We start from the raw sequence: 23,517 nt of genomic DNA on the forward strand, positions 1-23,517 counted from the left end.
TCGAGGGGCAAACAAATGCTCCGTTTTGCATTCTGGGCTAGAATGTGAACAAAAACATTTTACTCTCATTTCACTCTCAGAAATGCTCACAGCAGTGGCTTATATTTTATTTAATGTCCACTTAGCAGTTCTTATCCAGAGCAACAGCCTCGTTTATTATCATTTTAATCAATTTCAATAGCCTTGCTTTGGAATTTCGACATCTTTCCCCCAGAGACAGAGACCTTCTGAAACCGGTAAGTTGTTCAACTGCAGTGGTGTCAAAATCCAGTCCCGGAGGGCTGCTGTATCTTCTGGTTTTTTGCTGCGTTTCAGCACAAGTGATGAATTCAAGTCTTTCATTGGCTAAAGAGTCCACACACCTTGTTCTCAAGGCCTTAACTGGCTGCTGATTGAAAAGGAAACCGCAAGTACCGGCAGACACTGCGGCCATCCAGGACTGGAGTCTGACACCCCTGGACTGGCACTGCACAGGCAGACGGTTCACGTGATGTCGGCGGTTACCCTACCTTAACAGGAGAAGAAACCAATTTCCGCTTAGATCATCCGCTGCCTCTTCCTTCCTGTAAAGATAGAGAGAGGTTTCATTCAGACGCCGAAAAGGAGATGGCGCCCCGCCAACGCAACGCTTGCGTTTTTCACCAGTGACAGCTGGTGACAGATTGAGCAAGAACACCGGGCCCTACACGATTCTGCTCTAACCGGTGGAACCTCGCCTCGTATGGATTAAACGCATCGATAAATTATTCAATGCCGCGTAACCGATACAGCTCCTCACAAAGACTAATGAAAATGATTACAATGCATCGTTCGGTCGAATCATGCCAACTGCAGGATCAAATATTCAATTACACTAAAGGCACATTCATATGACTGAAGGTCACGCATGATGAACGAAATATTCTCGTTCATCTCCCGAGTCTCAAGAAATAATTCAGGTCTGTTAAATTTTCCATCGCACTATGCAAAGGGAACTACAGGCCTTGAAGTGAGAAATAAACTGGCCAGGCAGAAATCATTTCCACAAGCTGTTAAACTTCAGCGTGCAGTAAACACGGCAGAACTGCGCCAGCCCAACGTCTTACTTCCAGGACATTTTCCGCGACAACCTTCCAAGTTATTTTTGGGCAGGAAAATGAAAATGTATTTCAAAGACCAGGTACAGAAGAGGTTTCTGCAGGCTTCAGAAACGTCTGCCAAATGTTCCCAACTACAGCTCTAGGCATTTCCAAACTGGTTTCTGAGAAGGAAAAGATTTTAACACACAAACCAGGAGAAACGGAGGGTGGGGGGATGGGGGGTCTTTAGAACCGCCAGTCCTGGGTCCAAATAGTATTCGTTTTGGACTGAAATACTTTTCTGTGCTCTACTGATCTTGACTGGTTCATTTGAGCCCTCAAGGAGGAGGAGGATGGGCGGGGTTTACACATTCAGGATGTATTCGTTCCAATACACCAGACAAGCTTAGTCAAATTCAGAAAAAGTATTTGAGTCCAAAACAAATACTATTTGAGCCCAGGTCTGATAACCCTGGAACAGAGCCCAAGACAAAACCGCCTAAGGAGCATCTCGTTCAGGGATACGAAGTGACCTCGTTTCCAGGCTGAGCGGAACCAGGCCAGTTTTCTTTCTTTGTCATCGTGCAACGGCACGAGTCCACACGCCGGCCCCTCCGAACAGCTGCCAGCTCTGGGGTCAGGAGTCAGCGTCTCGGGCGTGTGGCCTGTGTCTCCAGAGTGCTGGGATTACCCCCAATTAAATCCAGCCCAGAGGCCTCTCCCTGCACAACGACGATGATCTGCACTGCAAAATAATCCTGTCTCAACAAGCGTTTTAGCCTTGTAATGTATTTTTTGTTTTAAGTTTGCTTGACAAGTGGCAATCATTTTGCAAACTAGTAAGATTTTAAATTAAGATTTCAAGTCTAAATATAAGACTAAAATACTTTTTTTAAAAACTTTAAAATAAGACACTTATTCTTTGGTTTTTGGAGTGTACAGACGTAAATGAGCAGCACAGAGATAAGATGGTGGAGCTAGCCTAGCCTCCCCCTGTCAAAACACACACGCCTCACCCCCCACCCCCCACCCCCCACCCCCCACCCCCCACCTCACCCCTCCTCTAACCTGCGGGGGGGCACAGGAAGACTCCGGTCTGGAAAGTCTGGAGACTGGGACCCCCAGGGACCACGACCTACAGCCTCTGGTCTTGTACAGGAACGGGCCCCGACCTCACACATCATAACGCGTCAGTGACTTCCACCCCGCCGTCTCTAGGCATCACCCCCCCCCCCCCCCCCCCGACCGCAAACGCGGGTGTCTGGCCTCCCCGGCGTTCCTCACAGGACGAGTCCCCCCCACCGCCACACGCTAACGGCCGCGCAGGCAGGGTAAATTAATGTGATTAAAGGTTACCGAATCATCCCCGGCAAAGGGCACCGCTAGCCTTTAGCGTGTTTTGGCTCGGGAGATTTCAATGGTCTCTCCCCCAGATCTACCGATCCTACAGCCCTACTGCTACATACGCCCGTGTCATTAACACAGAGCCACCGTGATGAACGCGCTTTTTCAGAGACCTACATTCAGTAAACGGTCGCATAGAAAGGTATTGGGCCACTCCACGCCAACTCCAGGAGGCTGCACCACAGCACCGCTTGGATTGTTCTTATTTTCTGTGTGCGGGTAGACAATGATGAGAGATAAAATTCCTGAAAGCTTTAGCTTCGCACTCTGATTTGTTTTGCTGGCAGAGCCATGCAAATCTCTGCGGAGCGATGCGGATCTCCCTCACCTGTGCCTGTGTTCTCCCATCTCACGCTACACCGCCTACACACAACAGCGACAGCGGAGGCCACGTGCCAGTCTGCAGAGGCCACACCCCTCCAGGCCCGCCGGGGCGGTTTCCACGGCGACCGGAGGGCAGAGGCAGGTCGCCGAGGGAGACGCGATCAGACGGCGCCCGGCTAGGGGTCTCTTGAGAGAGAGAGTCTCCGAGACCCCGCGAGGGAGGGGAGAGCCCAGAGGACAAGAGCGAACGACACCCTCCGGTAAAGCCGAACGCGGCCGCTCTTCTGGGACGCGAGGGTCTGGGAATCGGATCGCGGAGCCGTCTGCGGAGCTCCAGAGAGCGACCGCGGGAAACGACCGCGCCGGTGAAACCGCAGACAGCGCGCGCCACACCTTCAGTCCGACACCTACATAACCCGCGTAGCTCTGATATACGGAATACCACGGCCTGCCGCCAACTCGGTCACCATGGAGAAGGGTCGCTGGTATGATCACAGGCAGCTGTGACGCGGCAGTGTGATGTCAAACCCGTTAGTGACATTCTGTACGGGGGACAAACAAAACATGACAGGGTCTATTTAACAAGGGCCACAATGGAAATGAGTCTGGACCGTTTTGAGTCATCCTTAATGTTGTTTTTCATTGAGAAGGTACATTGGGGATGTCGGCTTGTATCGGTCCATTTGAAAGCAATTGTCAAATAGACTGAAGTAAGCAGACAAACACACCGCACGTACACAACGGAAACAAATCAGCAACACACCAATCACCATTGAAATGTAAAGAAAGAACGGGAAATATTCGTATTTCTAGACAGCATTTTTTTAAAATCATGCTTATCGTGGTTTGGCTGAGGAGAAAAATAAAAGACTGCTAAATGTGTAGAAGACGTTTACTAAAACAAACCCAGAGCCAGTCAGGGTTACAGCTCCTGGCTGTGCGCCCTCACAACTCAACAGTGCAGAGGGAACCAAACACACCACGCACTGCTCCTTCTATAAAACTCCTTTTTATAGAACTGTCCAAGCAGAAGTAAGAACACACACACACACACACACACACACACACACACACACACACACACACACACACACACACACACACACACACACACACACACACACACACACACACACACACACACACACACACACACACACACACACACACACACACACACACACACAGCTAGAGAGAGCGAGGGTGTAACAGACCTGAGCTTTGAGCACACACAATGGCCCTCATTCAGGCCCAGTGAATGGCTGCCTCATTAACTTCTCTTTCATAACTTTTAAATACCGCCATTTACTTCGGCGGCTGAATTTACATTCGACCGTGCCGTTATTGTTGAGTTCTGCGCTGGGGTGGGGTGGGGGGGGGGGTGTGTAGGCTCCAGCTGCTACCTCCAGGAGAGGCCGCGCGTCCGTCTGACCCAGACTGCGGAGGAAACGCGGACCGAGGGGCGGTTACGTCACCCGCTGACCGTCCGCTGGCTCGTGAAACGCGCTCTGAAACAGCGGAGCCAAGTTTAGCGGAGCCGCCATGCTGTGCAGTGCACAGCCAGAGACGGCGCAGCAGGGAAGCCGGTGTGGCTCCTCCGCTAAACGGGAGAGGGATAGAGCAACTCAGCAGTCTGTTCCCCATTCATCCACAAAGCATTTCTCTATTGTCCTAGTAACAAAGAAAATTGGCGCATAGGGGGGACATTAAATTAAGAAAGAAAAGAAAACGCTGATTGTAACTACAATTTCCTGTGGGGAAAATCTTTTATTTTTACCCTATTGTTACCAGATGTACAGTACATTGAAAGGGTGGCTTAAACACCTACACTGGAGCCAACCCCAGTGGCACTAGGGAACAGCGTCTCAAGACCAGGAAACAGAGGCAGGTTTTTCGGAGACAGGCGGTGTGCGCGGTCTTGCACGGCTGAAGAGAAGGCGTTCACTTCATTGGTTGTGACGAGGCAAGACGGTCATCTATAAAGCCCAATTTCAGACCGGCATTCAAGTGCCCTTCAGTAATCATTACAAAACGCAATCCTTACTCAAAGCTAAGATGCCCCACTCAGCCAGAGTAAACTCATGCACGTTTACCTTTGGTAATGACTAGCTTGGGGCTATCGCAAGTCAATGTTTATATTGGAAACTCGGCCGACTGGCTTAACACCAATATAAATGTTGATGGAAGATAACCTTCCCTGCATTGGCTAATCTCTGTTACAATTTAATCTGCTCTGCTCTGAAAATCTACCTTGAACAAATGAGATTAGCGTTGGACAAATGAGATCCACACATCCATGCAGCATAAAGCGGTTTCCCTGACTTTTGATATATAAACGGTAAATGGTAAATGGTAGGCATTTATATAGCGCCTTTATCCAAAGAGCTGTACGAACCGATGCTTCCGATTCACCCATTCATACACACACTCACACACACCAATGGCGATTGGCTGCCGTGCAAGGCGCCGACCGGCTCATCAGGAGGGGGGGGTTAGGCGTCTTGCTCAGGGACACTTCGACACACCCAGGGCGGGATCGAACCGGCAACCCTCCGACTACCAGACGACCCCTTTTACCGCCTGCACCAATGTCGCCCCCCCCCCCCCCGATATAGGGCTAAGTGCAGTTGCACTGGTTGGCCATCGAGTGGCAGGCTTGCGCCCATCTGACCACATCGCTCAGTAGATCAGTGGAGTGGTCAGCGGCAGTGACTGGGGCCCATTGTGATGTCGTAGGAGGCGGCGAATCAGAGGCGTGGCCTTCTGTGACATCAGAGCCCCGCTGCGCTGCGGTCAGCCCAGATTCCACTGGCATTTCTTCATTCCTCCACACAAACGGCACGCTTCATACCGCGACATCCCGGGACCCGCTGTGCGTGCTGCCTTTTGTCACACACCACCGAACAGCGTCCCTGAAAACATAGGCTATACATTCAGAATTTCACTTATTCTAATAATTCAGTGGCGGCACGGATGGTGCAGTGGGTAGCACTGCCGCCTCACAGCAAGGAGGGTCCTGGGTTTGAATCCCAGTCGGCCGGGGCCTCTCTGTGCGGAGTTTGCATGTTCTCCCCGTGTCTGCGTGGGTTTCCTCCGGGTACTCCGGTTTCCTCCCACAGTCCAAAGACATGCAGGTTAGGCTGATTGGAGAGTCTAAATTGCCCGTAGGTATGAGTGTGTGAGTGTATGGTGTGTGTGCCCTGCGATGGACTGGCGACCTGTCCAGGGTGTATTCCTGCCTTGTATGCTGGGATAGGCTCCAGCTCCCCTGAGACCCTGTTCAGGATAAGCGGGCTAGGATAATGAATGAATGAATGAATGAATAATAATTCAGTGCCATTTACTTGGTCATTGAACCTTTCACAAAAGGTTGTTTCAGTGACCAGGCGACACCAGGACCAAATTGATTTCACCTCTCAATTCAAATGTAAGCTTTTTTTTTTCTTCAGGAGTGTTGGTTATACAGCAGATTACACAAAATGACTGATTATAAGCCTTGGGCTGAGACTGGTGGAAAATGTGTTCTTTCTTTACGGCAGATATAGCAACGCACGCCACGATTTGACCTAAATTCAGTAAATCATCCTTCAGTAGACGCTAAGTGTCTAATTAAGAACAACTAACAGCTTGTCACCATTCAGAGGTTCCTGTTGCCGTAGGAACAGATACCAGAATGAAAAAAAAAAACTGCACAGCGGGCCCCCAAAACGGAGTCTGAAATCCCCCAGTCTAAATTAAACTCACGTGGTTTTATAACATATGAAATAAATAGATGCTGTTCAGGGTTATGGAAGACCGTATCACTCAATATAAGCGGTCTAAAAGCAGCAGGAAGCGCTGAAATATGGCGGGTTTGTGGACGGGTTTTTTTACAGCGCCGTGGTGTTAAACAGCCCCCCCCTGCACTTAGTGTCCTATTCTAGAGCTGCTAGGCTCTGCAGAGTTCACCCAGAGGTGAGGAGGTTCTGCCGACTGGAAAACACAGACGAGCCCTTGAGAATATCGGGCTCGGAGGACAACCAGGCGAGGAGGAGGAGGGGCGGGGGAGGGTCTTCCTCAAAACGGAAGGCATCCGGAGTTCTGCGGCCGGTTAGACACACTGTAACCGGAGCCCAGAAATCCACATTCAGGCCGTAACTCAACACAGACTCAACACGCGGGCACGCCAACATCCCCTCACCTCTCCAGCAGCTCTGACGCACACTGAGACGGTGAGAGACAGCAGGGCTGATCAGGCCGTAACTCAACACAGACTCAACACAGACTCAACACGCTGACATCCCCTCACCTCTCCAGCAGCTCTGACGCACACTGAGACGGTGAGAGACAGCAGGGCTGATCAGGCCGTAACTCAACACAGACTCAATACAGACTCAACACGCTGACATCCCCTCACCTCTCCAGCAGCTCTGACGCACACTGAGACGGTGGGAGACAGCAGGGCTGATCAGGCCGTAACTGAACACAGACTCAACACAGACTCAACACGCCGACATCCCCTCACCTCTCCAGCAGCTCTGACGCACACTGAGACGGTGAGAGACAGCAGGGCTGATCAGGCCGTAACTCAACACAGACTCAACACAGACTCAACACGCCGACATCCCCTCACCTCTCCAGCAGCTCTGACGCACACTGAGATGGTGAGAGACAGCAGGGCTGATCAGGCCGTAACTCAACACAGACTCAACACAGACTCAACACGCTAACATCCCCTCACCTCTCCAGCAGCTCTGACGCACACTGAGACGGTGAGAGACAGCAGGGCTGAGGGCAGGTGCTTTCTGCTCCCCAGAATAGCACCTATTTCCACTCACACTACTAGATGCAGCCCATATTTAAGTGAATACGCTGTGTGAACGAGTATCCTAGAATAGTTGAATGCTTACTGGATAAGAGAACAAAACTTCCCCACACACACACACACACACACACACACACACCTTTAATTCACACTACAAAGCACTGGTCAGAGCAGTTCCTCTTTCAGGGTTCCTACACAGTGCTGCAGAATTGAGACACCGGGGAGTTTAAAGCGATTCCTGTAAAATGTTGGTCACCATTACGGCAAAGTGCACAAGCATCAAAATGCCATAACGGCTCTGTTGTGAGAAAACAGCTGGCGAGCTACTGTCAAACTCTTCCTGGAGGATGAGGACGGAGGATGACAATCTTTATTCATAATAAAGATAATAAAGAATCCATGAAGCCCTGCAGCTCACAGGACACAGTGAAAAAAGACTGGGATGGTGTATGATGGCGTATGATATGGCGTATGATAGGGCGTATGATAGGGCGTATGATAGGGCGTATGATAGGGCGTATGATGGGGCGTATGATGGGGCGTATGATGGGGCGTATGATGGGGCGTATGATAGGGCGTATGATAGGGCGTATGATAGGGCGTATGACGGCGTATGACGGCGTGATATGGCGTATGATAGGGCATGATAGGCCGTATGATGGCGTATGATAGGGCATGATATGGCGTATGATGGCGTATGATAGGGCATGATAGGGCGTATGATGGCGTATGATAGGGCATGATATGGCGTATGATGGCGTATGATGGCGTATGACGGCGTGATATGGCGTATGATAGGGCATGATATGGCGTATGATAGGGCATGATGGCGTATGCTAGGGCATGATATGGCGTATGATAGGGCATGATGGCGTATGATAGGGCATGATGGCGTATGATAGGGCATGATGGCGTATGATGGCGTACAGTATATGACAGAACAGCGCAGGAGACAGAATAGAATATGCACGTACAGTAAGAAAGCTGAAACTTCACGAGGATTCTGTTACTGAGTCACGCAAAACACGAGCGACATTGAAACAACCTTGTAAAAAGATACCGCATTAAACATAAATAATGAGTCAGCACAGAGACTGAGGAATCAATGCGATGTACACGACGGGCGATAACTTCCAAGATTCGGTCCGCAGCATAAATGTCACACGCACGGGTCGGTTTACGGAGCTCTGTCTCGCTCTCTCAGGTACAGGGGGGGGACGGCTCTGAGATTACAGATAAAAATAAACCAGTCCGTCCGCCCCGGGACCTTTGACGACGAGCCCGGCAGGATGCCGTGCGTAGGCGAATATTTCTGCCCGTAGCTAGCCGCCGCGTAGCGGCGTCGAATGCATTACGAGAAGAAGAATTTCTGGCACCGAGCTATCGCTTAGTTCTGCCTCCCGGCGGATTCCGCGCGTTCCCCGGGCGTTAGCCTTTAGCGCCAAGGCTCCGGCTGCGTGTGAGGTTTGAGTGGGGCCGGGGCGCGGCATAACGCCATCGCTGCGGCTAAAAACAAAGGAACATCGCCGCGGTGACGGACACCTCCGACACCGGAAGCGTTATGGCATTTTATGCCAGTTCCTTTTTCTTTTCTTTTCTTTTCTACAGTGAAACCCAAACCACAGGCTGGACTGGCAGGTAGTCACTAGTGTTCAGTATGAGGGCTGCCCAACCCTGTTCCTAGAGATCTACAGTCCTGTAGGTTTCAACCCTAACAAAGCATACCTCACTCAACAGCTAGAGCAGGGCTGCCCAACCCTGTTCCTAGAGATCTACAGTCCCGTAGGTTTCAACCCTAACAAAGCATACCTCACTCAACAGCTAGAGCAGGGCTGCCCAACCCTGTTCCTAGACATCTACTGACCTGTAGGCTTCAACCCAAACAAAGCATACCTCACTCAACAGCTAGAGCAGGGCTGCCCAACCCTGTTCCTAGAGATCTACTGACCTGTAGGTTTCAACCCAAACAAAGCATACCTCACTCAACAGCTAGAGCAGGGCTGCCCAACCCTGTTCCTAGACATCTACTGTCCTGTAGGTTTCAACCCAAACAAAGCATACCTCACTCAACAGCTAGAGAAGGGCTGCCCAACCCTGTTCCTAGAGATCTACTGACCTGTAGGTTTCAACCCTAACAAAGCACACCTCATTCAACAGATAGAGATCTTGTGAAACTAATTAGTAGAATCAGGTGTGCCACACTAGGCAGAAATGAAAACCTGCAGGACAGTAGATTTTATTGTTCGTTTACTTTATTCCACAGGAACCAGGCTGGGCAGCCCTGGCTTAGCTGGGAACAAAATGGAGGATCAACCCAGGTGAGGCAGGTGTGTTTTCAGCCACCACCACCTGCTCGAGAACACAGGTGGGCAGTTCCGGTGCTGGAGGGCCAGCGTGCGTGTGTGTGTGTGTGTGTGTGTGTGTGTGTGTGAGAGAGTGTGTGTGTTTCTGTTTCCACCCATGACTCTGGCTAAATGACCTAACTGGCTGTCTACACCAACACTGGTTCCACTTAAATCGGCTGTCACGCACAAACGAGCAGAACGTCAGTGCTGGATACGCTGCTCATGGTATTCAGGGCAACTGTACGAGACAACAGGGCGGAGAGCACATCACAGCCGCCATGACCAGAGACAGGCAGGGCCCCAGACCTGATAAAGGGATTCCAGGATTTCCTTTATGGGGAGGCCAGGGTAGCACATTATCATTGGCCAACAGTTTTTATTAGCCAATGACGATGTGCTGTTTTAGGTGGAAAAATTGGCCAATCAAATTCCAGAGTAATTAGATACAGGAACTTGAGGCACGATCATAAAAAGGCGGTAAGGGAACTGGGTTTTTTACCGCAAACCAACGTCGCGAGAGGGCAATCTACTTCTGCTTTATGGAGACGCACTCAGGTGTTCATTATTTCTATAATAAGTCAAACCACCCCCCCCGTCCTTTCTCAAGTCAAGAGCGTCTAATCACAGAAAGCCCCCCCCCCCCCCCCCCCACCTCATGCCCTAATTAAGCGGCTAATTAAGACGTGCGCGCGGCCTCCGTGTAACCGCGAGGAGTGGCGCTCTCCGTAATTACAACATTTCCAACGGATTACACGGCGGCTCCTTCAATCCGACGCCCTTTTTCCACGGTCTGAGAAACCTGCCACCGCTTAAAGACGGCAATTACTCGCTGGGACCGAAACACTCGATCGGAAAGGAAGTGTCGAACTCGACCGAAAACCAAGAAACCTCGACGAAAGACGTTGGGGGAGAAATGAAACGGGTAGCTTTGACGGACGTCCCGGCCAAACGGACATCGAGGGTGAAGGCGCTGTCAAATATGAAATGCGATATGAAATATGATAGGAATGCATCTTATGAGGAAGAGTCCAGCAGTGATGTGTCACTTCCCATAATTTCACTTCATAAAGTAAAAATATTTGAGTTTCTCCTCACTTGGGAGTTTTTTTTTTAAACCGCACGTACTATTTGGGGGCTTAAGGCTGGCATTTCTCCTTTTTCCTTCCCTTCTGTTTCTCTGTAAAGTGTGTCTGTCTGACAGTCTTCAGAGAAAAGTGATATACAAATATAACGGAAATTAATTGGTGTTGGCAGACAGCAGAGTAAACTTGAAATCGGTCTGATGCCAACAATGCAGAACAATCCCATTGGACACCATCATTAGCTACACCAGAATACTGTCGACATGCAACCTGAATAAAACATATTAGGGGCCCACCAGACTCCGCTTTAAAAGGTACCCAACAGCTGTGGCACCAGACTTCATTTTGCCTCAAACTCAGGTCGGCCCTTTAGGCCAAACCCGGCAGAATCCCAACAACGAAATAAAGCTTACGCGAAGAACTCCAAGAACCAAAATAACCTCACTCGATATATCAAAAGGCCGTATAAATAACGCATGAAATAAACAGCGGCTCCCCGGTCCGCCGGGCACTGAAGCGGTTATTCACGCGGTCCTGGGGCCTGCCGTCTGGCTCTGCGGAGTCTCCGGCACACGGACCCGCCCCGGCTCCAGGTGACGGCAGGTCAGGAGGGCGACCTCCCACGGCGGAGACGGACGAGCTGCGGTCTGCCCCGGGTTCAGGCCCCAAAACACGGCCGACCTCAGCGCCTCCTCCGGCCCTTATTAAAGGCGCGGGCTGTTTTGACTGAGGGTGAAAACAGAGCTAAAATTGGGTTAGGAGAGCCCCCCCCGGGCGCTGGGGTGAGGATCTCCGCTGGGAGAGGGGAGGGAGGCCGTGGTTTGCCCTTATATGGGCGACGGCGGGGGGAAGGGGGTTACTCTGCGTTGCTACAATGGTTGCCGGGCTGCCTCTGTCATATTGCACTCTTCAGCAGGCATTAGCCAGCTCTGCGGATTAGCCCCCAGAAGACCGACGGGCTGAGACATCTCGCAGCATAGCACCGGCTGCCCTGTGTCTGACCCACACGTGTGGAGGTGCCACCCTGACGCCCTGGGGGCAAAGGGGAGAGGAGGGGAGGAGAGGGGGGGAGGAGAGGAGAGGAGAGTGGAGCGGAGCGTGGCGGCCTCAGTCTTTCCACAGGCGGCTCTCCACAGGGTTTGTGTTTATCTGCACGGACAAACAGAGCTGCTAACGCACTGCTGGGAAAACCACAATCACACACACACACACTGAGAGACACACAGAGAGAGACACACAGAGAGAGACACACAGAGAGAGACACACAGAGAGAGACACACAGAGAGACACGCAGACAGACAGACAGACAGCAGGGTCTCTCACACACAGTCTCACTCCCTCTCACAGACAGACGCACACAAACACACGCATACACACAGCCATATGTACCCAGATACACGCAGTCACACACGCAGGCACACGCACATATAGACAGATACACAGAGGCACATACACAGTCTTTCTCCCTTACACACAAACACACACACAAACACACAGAGCTGGCATGCAGCGGAGGGTTACACACTACGCTTAAGGGCCAGAGAATTCCTCCCACACAGCAGGGTGGCGTGAATGGCACGACTGTTCTATAGTCCCTGCGTCCCTGGGGCTCCTGCGTTTCATAAAGAGCCCCCTCTCCATCTCAAATGGTGCCGCTTACTCACCCCTCCTCACCCCTCCCCACCCCGCGCCCCCTCAAAGACCCCTCGCTTCTTAAACCTCACTTTCAGACCTCAATTTTTCTCCCCGTCCCCTGTTCGGTAAAATCACCACGGACCCTTGCCGTAGCCGGGTTTTTGCGGGAAGCAGAAATCACCGTGCGGGATTTTCCTGAGCATGCGTCTGTGCGCGTGTGTCGTGTGCGTTCACACAATCGATGAGGAAGTAGGGAATAATGTCGAATAAAAGCCCGTTTTCGAAAGAGAAGGGGAAGTTTGGCGGCCGGTGTCAGAACGGCTCCGTCAGGCCCGTTTCTGAGCGTGTGACCTCATCGCTTTTCTGAGAAGTAATTACTACACAGCTGCTAAAATAGGAGGACTTCGCTTTTCTTTAGTCGATGACAGACTATTATTGTGTGTAAAAGAGCGTGCGTTGCTGCGGTCACAGCAACTGAGTGCTTGCACAGGGGCAGCCTGTAGCCTAGTGGCTAAGGTGCTGGACTGAGACCTTGGTGGTTCGAGCCCTGATGTAACCACAGTAAGATCTGTGCAGCTGTTGGGCCCTCGAACGGGGCCGTTAACCCCAGAGGGGATTGGGTAGTCGGCGTAGTCTAATCAACTGTAGAGCATTTTGGATAAAAGCATCAGCTAAATACCTGCAAGTGTAATGCTTGGGAGCAGCCAGGGAACAGCAGGCTAGAGAGGCAGTCAAGACCAGGCGTGAGCAGGAAAACCAGAGAAAACGCATTAATAAAAGTAACGTGATTCGTGTAGCGCTTTTGGGAACATGCCACTCAAATGAAAGCGTTACACACCCCCACCCTATCCCCCCGTCTGTGCGCGAGGGGAGGGATACTGACCCATCCACAAACCCTGAGCATTAAACGTATGAAATACCCAACCCAATCCCAATGGCACTTTACAGAGTAAAGCCTTATGTAGGCTCATCTTGTTCACAGATTACATTACATTACATTACATCACGTGGCATTTAGCAGACGCTCTTATCCAGAGCGACGTACAACAAAGTGCATATCAAACACAAGAACAAGTGCAAAAGTGGACCTGAGAGGACAGTACTGTTCCGAGTCCTAGTGTAAACATACGGAAATTCAGAACCCTTGAAGAGTACAATCAACTTTCAAACTAGCATACCACAGTTGGCAGCTAGAAAACAACAATACAACAGCCAATAAAAACAACAATAGCTATACAAGTAACGATATCTATACATAAGTGCCATTACGGTCTAAACCTTCTAACACAACGAGTTACAAACACTACTGGCAATACTGCTGATGACCTCACATTCACACTCACACTCACACTCACACTCACACTCACACAGTAAGACTTGGCCCAAGCGTTTCATGCAAGAAAAGATTTGCAGCGCGATAAGCCTCGAGATTGACAGGATGTGAATGAGAAAGTGAAACACTAACAGGAAACCAGTGGAAACAATCGCAGAAAAACAACAACCCGCACTTCAGAAACAGTTCCTGTAGACAGGTGGAATCTGCTGAGCCCAGCTGCCAAAGCATAGACTACTACCCAGGCCGTTTCCCAATATTTAGTGGCCCGAAGCAACAATTTTTTTTTTGTTACATTTAAAAACTCTGCTTTCCGTAGCTAGGCAACAGCCAAAAGACTGTACACCATGTTCATGTGAAGCACACACTTCCCTCCCCTCCGCATGCTGCTGCAAAGTCAACAGCCAATTGCGTGAACCATTCAACGGCGGTCAGAGTTGTGCATCCAATCAGCACCAGGCGGGTACCCAATCAGTGGGACACAACTCCATCCATAGACATGTATTCTGAATGTGCGCCTCCTGCTACCGCAACAATGCTTGCCAAATTTACCACGAAAGGCTACCGTGTGCTCACCATTGTGCCTAGTATCGAGCACAGAATCAGGCCTGGTCTAGAAAATCCCTCCCTCTGCTACATGACCTGGCAAGCTATTCCACACAGCGACTACTCTCTGTGTGAAGAAAAACTTCCAAATTTACATCCGAGTCAGATCGACACACATTCCAACGGCAGGTCCGCCTAGGCAGAAGAAACAGCCGAGAACCACAGACTCAGATGACAAGTGCAATTCGTGTGCATTTAAGCCGGGTAAAGTAGCTACAGGGATTCGTTTCTGAGGTGGCTTCTATAAAGACGTGTTTAAAAACATCCCCCCGGTTTGGAGACCCCCCGCCCCATTCCGGAAGCGGAGGGGACAGATTGAGTTAACGGCCCGGCGCTGGAGAGCCGAGGGGGCCAGATGGCGTGCTCTGGCCGCTAAAGCCGGCGCCATGGCAACCGCGAAACGCTGACCATCTGAGCCGCGAAGGTGTCAATCTAACACCGCCAGCGTGTGATTGCATATTAATCGTCATACGCGCGTCCAGAAACGCTCTCGTGTTGCGTTAACGTGTCAGGGCCCACACACGCCACACCGGGGGCACTGCGGCCAAAACGACCGCCCTCCGCAAAGACACTCACCAGCCAAAGTGACCATTTTACCCCCTACGGGGCAAACGGAGCGAGAGCTAATCGGAGGGGATGCTTACCGTTTACGGCAGGCCTGACAAACCCGGTCCTGGAGATATACCACCCTGTAGGGTCTCGTTTCAACACTAAAGGCCCGGACACACCAAACCGACGGTCGGCCGCGGAGCGCCGACAAAGATCGCCTCGCGTCGATACGCGTCGTTAATGTTGGCTGTGCCGAACACACCGCAACGACGGTCCGCCGACGGCCGAGTTGCACGTACGTTCTGCGCCTGCGTGAGAGGTAATAACTCTTGTCTTTCAAAAAATGGAAACCGGAAGACCGGGGAATGAGTTTGCATTGCGTTGGACCTAGAAGCAGCCATTGTCTCGCTCACAACAAACAGTTTGCAGCAATTTCCTTGTTCTCTCGCTATTTAGTAATACTAATCGGAAATTATGTCTGGTAGAGATAGTAACTTTGGAATGGCTTGCTTTCGTCGCTTCCGTTTCTCTTCTCGTGCACTGATTCGCTAGTTGGACAGCCAATCAGAGAGCTCTCTCTCATCGACGGCTCCGGGGGCTCCGACGCCGATTCAACATGTTGAATCGGCGTCGGAGCCCTCCAAAACACGCTGACGGAGTGTCGGCGTGCGGGACACACCGGAAAGACTCGGCCGACAGGGCGCCACCGACGTCCGACGGCCGACCGTCGGTTTGGTGTGTCCGGGCCTTAACAAAGCACACCTCATTCCAACAGCTAACCAAGGGCAGCCCAACACTGTTCCTGGAGATCTACAACACCCTGCAAGTCAGGGATACTCAGTCTTACCCAGAAAGGGCCAGTGTGGGTGTAGGCTTTTGTTCCAAACAAGCAGTTGCACACCTGATTCTACTAATCACCATCCTGCAGGTTTTCATTTCAGCCGTAATTGGGCACGCCTACATACTAATCAGCAGTATAATAGAATAAAACAGTAGAATAAAGAGCTAGTTGTCGAACGAGGTGCGCTCAGGATGAATAAAGTGTCTATCATCTATCTATCTACCTCTGTTGGGTTTACATGAAAACCTACAGGATGGTAGAGACAGGGTTGCACAGGCTTGGTTTGCAGACATCCACTGGTGGTCTGTTCCTATCTGTTGCGTGGCCAAGATGAGTTAAAGCAGTGGGAGCCACCTGAGCCAGCCAAACAAAACTCCCATTACACAGCCATGGTTTGAACCTGCAACCCTACAGGGCCTGCCTATACCCTGTGGCAAATGGGAGTCACAGACACAGCCACCGTAACCCCTCCCTATCTCCATGAGCCATGTAAAAGCACAGCCCAGGAACAATGGAGCCATTAGCACAACACACTAAAATCCTAAAAATACTGCCTGAATTTCTCTCCTAAACACTGATAAACAACAAAATGGCCATGGGTGAGGGAATAACTGCCACTTTTGTGGCAAGATATGTCACAGCATGTCATAGAGCAAGGGAGTCTTGAGCAACTTGTAAATAATCCATCCTTACATCTCACTACAGTAACCAATCAAATATCACATCGTAATTTATTCATGTATATCAACTCTATGGCTTTGGCAATATTGGTTCATTACTTGCATACCAATAAAGCTCTTTGAACTGAACTGGGAGCTGTGGTAATAACCCTACACTGACTGCCAGAGGGAAACTGACACCACTACAAAGGGGTCGTATTGTTTTTCAGATCCTAAAGAACACGTTTTGAACGCAGAGTAACCTGAAAGCTTTGATCTGCAGGGAAGAACAGGCGCAAACACAAAACAGATCTTGCTGTCGAAAGGTGGAAACACCTATAGGAGTACTGCTATTGTATCTCCATCGGTGTACACTCTCGCTTTGTTAATGTATGCCTATTCACCGCCTGCTCTCAACCACAGATCACACTGCGCAAAGCCGGAATAAAGCTTGTGATGAGTGCCAACGCAAAGTGTTAGGCCTATTTAAAAAGTGTCGGGCCTACAGCACAAGTGGTTTAACAGCGACTGAACAGATTCATTTTGATGAGGATAAAGCCAAATAAGAACACAAAACACACACACACACACACACACACACACATATTGCTATACTTGTGAGGACCCTTGTTTTCCCTCCAGACACAAACACACATACACACGTTCTCCCCGTCTGAATAAAGCAAAACAAAAAAGCTAAAAATTAAAGGGCAAACCTATCCATCCGCTCAGCCAAAACTGAATAAAAGTGAAAAAGAAGCTTGACAGATTCAAGGAAAGACAACAAAGGAAAAGCAATCTTAAACGCACGAGCCGATGCACATTACGGAACAAAGCTTCTCGATTAGCCTCACATTTTCGGTTCCTAACCACACATCAGTCAATCACAGCTCCATCGTCGGAAGCGTAGCTTACTTCCCGTTTTTTTTCGCTGAGAAAAAAAAAGTACTGAAGTGCACAGCCCACCTCAGAGGATTAACTGAATACTTTACACGTATTCTCCGCCAGCTGGGCGTCCAAGCACAGTTACTTGGGACAACACTCAATATATTTGCAGCTTGCCAACGACCGCACAGTCAATAGTGCTCATTTTGCCCTCTTTGTCTCGCATCGCATGGTCTCACTATGACACTCAGCGTGATTCCCTCATGGTGCAAAATGCCTGACAAAAGCAGCAAATTGCTAACATAATCGATTAGCGGCGATCCTGCGTATCCGACCGGGCAAAATAAGCAGGACGGTACAAAGCATCTCGTTAAAGTCTCAAATCCCTGCCTTTCTCCTTCCTTTGCTTCAAACAATCACCATCTCAGTTTTTTCTTTCTTTTTTTTTTTTTTTTTTTTAAACTGAGGCTCCCTGCTCCAAAAGTTGCCTGAATGCTATTCCTTAAATCAACAGCATTACAGACTGTAGGCTGCACAGCAGAGGATGCAATCAATCTTGTTCTACGGACCGCAGTATTTGTAAGAACTGTAACATCGCTGGGAATATTTTTTTCCCCTGCTGACAAACGAAAAGGTGAATTCACAGAGGAGACGAGGGGGGGCGGGGAGGGGGGGGAAGATTAGGGGATTATTGTTTGTGGAATCAGATGCAGAGCACAAGCTAACGCACAGCTAAAGGAGAGCGTATCTGAAAGCTTACCTGCGCTCCACAGTAAAGCACCTAAATCTTACTTATCCCCTCCTGGAATCTGGACATGACCGAGTCTGATTTGATAAGCGTAAACCTCTGTGAATTACAAGCAGGGCCTTACCAGAGCAATATACAGGCATTTCATGTAATCCATTTACACAAACAACAAGGCTTTATGCAGGTAAGATCAATCTGCCTTCAGGTTATATCCACAGACTGTCATTCGGGCGGTTTAGCGAGCAAAGGCTTATGAGGAGTAATGGAGACAGCTCTCTTGCCCTGTACGTCCCTGTCAATCTACAACAACAGAAACGAACCAAGAACAACATCAAAGGGAACATGCTCTACTCAGTTCAAATAAACGGAGACATTAAATTAAAATCCTTTTTGCCTGCAACGGAGGCCTCACACTGCCGCTTGATTGCATGGGAAACACACTGAGGTCTCTACATTTTCTCCGATGAGAAAAAGAGGCGCCGGCTTAACACCGCTGTGCCTAGACGCGCAGCTGTTGCTGCATATCTGGCGAAAGAAGCCGTTTCAGAACGGATGAACAATAACAATAATAAATCAGGACTCCAGAGAGATAGGGAGCGTGCGAGATCCGCCGGTGAGCGCTGAAAGTTCAGCGCGTACACACACCATCCCTGCCGGAAAAGGCGTCGCTTTCACGCCCAGAGGTGCAGGCCGTTGTCTCTGCGTTCGATCAGACTAAAGAAAATAAAACCAACCCCCCCGGGAAACGTTTCCCAGGAGCAGCAGCAGCAGCGCGCCTTTGGCTGCCAGCAAGTTTCAACAGCTGCTCCGGTCTAGTCCTGGCAACGTGGGCCCCGCAAAACACTGAAAAGATCTCCTCATCGGACTGGCAGTAGGAAACCAAACCCGTGAGCAAAATAAAAATGAAGACATTTTTAAATTTTCCACCTGCCGTCCACGGCTGACTGCGCAGGTGCAGGCCGAGTTAACGGACTGCATAAGGGATTGCGATCAACATGAGAACTAACTTATTTTCACGTTTAATACACTGTCTACCACGGGATAGAGATTTTAAAACCGATGTAGACAGCAATGAGAAGAGACGAAATAAGAATGAAAATATACGTCGCAAAGAATTTTATTGGTTGAAATGTTATTGGTCTTGTAACCAGAAGGTTGGACGTTTGAATCCCTAGTGGATAGCTCCTGTTGAACTCTTGAACGAGCCATTAATTTTCAGCTATTTAGCGAAACATACAACATGTGTAACCTGCAATCTTTGTAACCAATAAGTTACCCTCAAGCAATGCAGTAACATCATATACTAATAACCTTATAAATAATACAAATGGGTATAATTAATCGAATAACTTAACGTTATTTAACTAGATTGGCAAATACCAGATGAACCCTTGTTTTATTATAGCTAGTTAACTTGTGCATTTGCATAGCTGGCCTGTTAAATTGAATAAAGGTCATATCAGATACCTAACTACGGCTGGTTGATGCAACGACGTACACTAGATTTATTAAAACGAGCTGAAATCCTGAAGCAACTTTCTAGTGGTTAGAAATGTCGTCAGAAATACCAACAACGGTTACTGTATTGTGACAGGTCACGGGCCAGATTGCTAGCCACTCGCTGCGTTATCTGTGTTATCTCAGAGTGTTGGCACGCTAAGGCACGCGCTATCAGAATGCAGAACAGCTAACGTTAGTTAGCTCGAACAATCAAAGATCTAGATATATATATAACATTCGCTAGCCAGCAATCTAGCCAATTAGGTAGCCAACTTATCAAAGTTATGTCTCATATGTACAGCCTGTATCTTGATGGTCATGAAGCGAGTTAACAAACCAACAGAAACTTATTTTCTTCTGTAACTTTATTAACAAGCTTGAACTCAATATTGGGTTTGAAAACAAAATCTGGATGCACTGCTTCAGGCAACCAAAGATTTGCTCAGCTAACGCTAGCTAGCTAGCACTGTCAATCCGTGGAAAGCAAACCGCCAGTTTTCAAGAAATCTTTAACCATCTTACTTAGTTTAGTTAGCAGACTTTAGGTAGTGAAACACACTTTCATTCCACATTTTAAAACCGAGAAACTGATTAGAGACAATCTAAGGAAGGTGTTTTTTTGTTTTTTTTCACTTTACGTTTGTGGCTAGCTAGATAGCTAGCGTTCTCACTTCCTGCAGGTTCCATGTGAACTCGCTTGACACTGTACAATCACCACACACGAATTTACACGCACTGTTGTTTATGTGAGGTAACAAACTTATCAATATATCCTTATCTAGCTAATCGAGGTAACAAATCAACGTCTGAATGACATAAACTTACCAATATTTCTTCGAACGTTGAAGCTACAGCTAACCTTTCTGAAGCAACTCCCCAAAGTAGTCGAAAGGGTCTCACGAGTAGCTAGCAAGCTAGCTATACACTTTCTCCAGTTTAACGGTACAGCCACAAGATCCTTTCACCGCACCCCTCCCTGTTTCACACGCCACAGAAAGGCACTAAAATCTGATTCTGGACCCGCCTAAACGCCCAGGTCATTGGTTTACACGGGAAGCAATCACCTTGTTTGAACCAATCATACTAGGAAACAAACTTCTCTTATGGCCAATAGTAAATGTGTGCGTAGTTATTGGGTGTGTGCACAAGGTTTTTCCGACCGTTGTAAATTATGTCGTTGTCAAGCCAAACAAATTCTTAAAGAGAGCTGTGATATGGTTGCACTCGGAACTTTGTCTAGGTAGCCATTCGCCCTGTTTGAATTTTATAGTCAGAAAGTTTTGATACCCACAAAACATGGTTAATCTTTGTTAGTAAACAACAGCATGGGGTTGTCCAAAGCTTCAATTAGAGTTTTTTTTGTTTTTGTTTTTAAGGTTTAGGTGCATACTTGAATCGGTGTTGCCGGTAAACTATCTAAAAGCATATGAAACAACACATAACAAGACCACTAGCATGCGTCTGCACGCAGACCCTAGTGGAAATTCCAGCTTGGTTCCAGCCTGGTCTGAAGCCAGTCCAACTGGTTTAAAGCTGATTTGGAGATGAAAGTGACAATAAGATGGTTGAGATAGTAACCCTGCTGACAACACCAGGTCCGGCTAGTGGGCCATACAGACAACAGTCAATCACAAAATCCAAGATGGTATCCAGCTGAAACAGAAGTTGATTCCAGATGGATTCCATCTTAGGCTGGTAGCTAGAATTTCTACCATGGATGAATGGGGCACAAAAGAATTGCTCTAGTTTTGAAAATGCGGTTTTAATGGCAGTTTTATATGCAATAAAGCAATATTAAGCATACACACTACTTGAAGTTGAGTTACTTGAAGTATATTTTCCTGCTTTCCCTCAAGAACTCCTGAATGTCTTGATGCCAGCCTGTTGAAGGAAAATATATTCTCATGAAGGAAAATATCCTTCATGAAACACAAAATATTTTATTATCTCCAGATATTCAACTATCCTTTAGTGCTTTAGTTCCAACGATTTATTAAAATCATATTAAAGGTGACTACAGGGTAATCTCACATCGATGAGTCACATGATTGGGTGTCCAAAATGCATTCTTCCAGGCAGATTTTGTCATTCAAAAAAAAAGTTTTAAAAACGCCAATCATTAGGTGTTTTGTCCTAAAGCACAATTACATTCGAAAAGGACCAAATCAGCTGAACTAATCACAGCAAGCGTTGATGTAGTCTGTCAGCATACTGCCAAGTCCAATCGGGATAAGAAAAGAGAAAAAAAACTTTGATGTATTGTTTTTCTTTTCCAAATACAAAAGTATTTTCAGTGTGAACACTTGCAATTATAACTAAATGAGACTATACAGTATATAGAACCCAAACAGTATCCCGTGTTTTCAGTCAGGAAACTTGGCAACGTCAATTCAACTTGACATTGTAATTGCAAGTGTACACTGTATAACATAATATCCAGCAGTGACCGTCTTTAGGCTGGCTCTGAAGCCGGACCACATGAAAGGCTGTACTGTACACACAACCCCGTGGTTGGCAAGTGGCAAGGCTCAGAACAAACAACCAGAGAACGTCTGACTGACAAAGTAGGCATCCCTACTTTGCCTATTTCTACAGCAGGATACTACATGGAGTCTAGGTCACTTAATGGTCAGAGTTAGCAAACAGACTCTCAATAATTCTGCACAACCTTGTGAATGTAGCCAGTAACTCTGTTCAGTTATCTTTGGTCATAAATGAAGCCTGTGCAATAAAGTATCATAAAATGTACGACAACAAGAGTTACAGAGTCACGCATTCATAGTACAAATATAGCAGGTACGGTACAAGCCTCAAGAGAAATGTCAAGATGTTCAGTGTATGTTATGGAACGCTTTGAATAGAACCATTTCCCATGAGAATGATCGTTACAGGACCACAGAAGGGATGTCAAACATACTGCGAGTTTAGAGTCAGTCATTTTAAGGAGTGCTGGAGAACATGAGAAAAATACAGTTTGTGAAGAATAAACCACGCGGTACTGCTGTTAGAAAATAAACCACAAGGGTAGCGCGAAGCGATTAGTCACCCTTAAGTGGTTCATTTTCGTGCAAATGCAGAACCAAGAGTGTTTTTATGCACAGCCAAGCTACTTGCAAGAGAAATAATTCAACACTTGTTAGTTTCTTTTCCGTTATTCCACTTGTAAATGTAACGTTCAACTGAAACAAGAAGGTGACCAGGCATGTGTATTGATTTGCAATTGTGAGAAAGGCACCCTTTGCTGGACCTACTTAACTACTGTGGGATATACAGCTTGTCTGAATATTATCAACACCATTTAGACCAATCAGAATCGAACATTTAATGAGCATACAGATTAAAAAGCTCCTGGTTAGCTCCACCAGATGATACGCACATTAGAGGATGAATGCTGTCACAGCTAATCTCTCATGCCCAATAACATTTCCTAAGTAAGCACTCTAGAATAGATTATTTGCTGGCTGTTTATTAACTATGTGTGTGTGCATGTGTGAGTGTGTTTGTGTTAATTTGCATGTGTGCATTGAGGCAGGGTGTTCAACAGCTATGCATAATGTCATTTGAAACTATAATATTTGTATCTGAATATTTGTAGCTGAAGGTTGGACCACTGTGCATGCGTGCATGTGTGTGTGCATGCATACGTACATGTGTGTGTGTGTGTGTGTGTGTGCATACGTACATGTGTGTGTGTTGTGTGTGTGTGTGTGTGTGTGAATACGTACATGTGTGTGGTGTTGCGTG

The 23,517-nt window shown here is 48.2% G+C and overlaps 1 protein-coding gene across 2 annotated transcripts in view; it reads right to left on the minus strand.

Moving 5' to 3' along the window:
- fam49a (family with sequence similarity 49 member A) overlaps positions 1-20,784 on the minus strand; it is a 46,453-nt gene extending 25,669 nt beyond the window's left edge. Inside the window, exons 1-2 of one of the 2 annotated variants that reach the window (XM_061242119.1) lie at positions 20,599-20,784; positions 510-563 (exon numbers count right to left, since the gene is read on the minus strand). The gene's annotated coding sequence lies outside the window, so the exon portion shown is untranslated. The remainder of the gene's footprint in view (positions 1-509; positions 564-20,598) is intronic. The other variant, XM_061242120.1, reaches the window with a different exon arrangement.
- Positions 20,785-23,517: the final 2,733 nt, after the last annotated feature.

This window comes from Conger conger, chromosome 5, assembly GCF_963514075.1.
Source record: "Conger conger chromosome 5, fConCon1.1, whole genome shotgun sequence".
Classification (NCBI taxonomy): domain Eukaryota; kingdom Metazoa; phylum Chordata; class Actinopteri; order Anguilliformes; family Congridae; genus Conger; species Conger conger.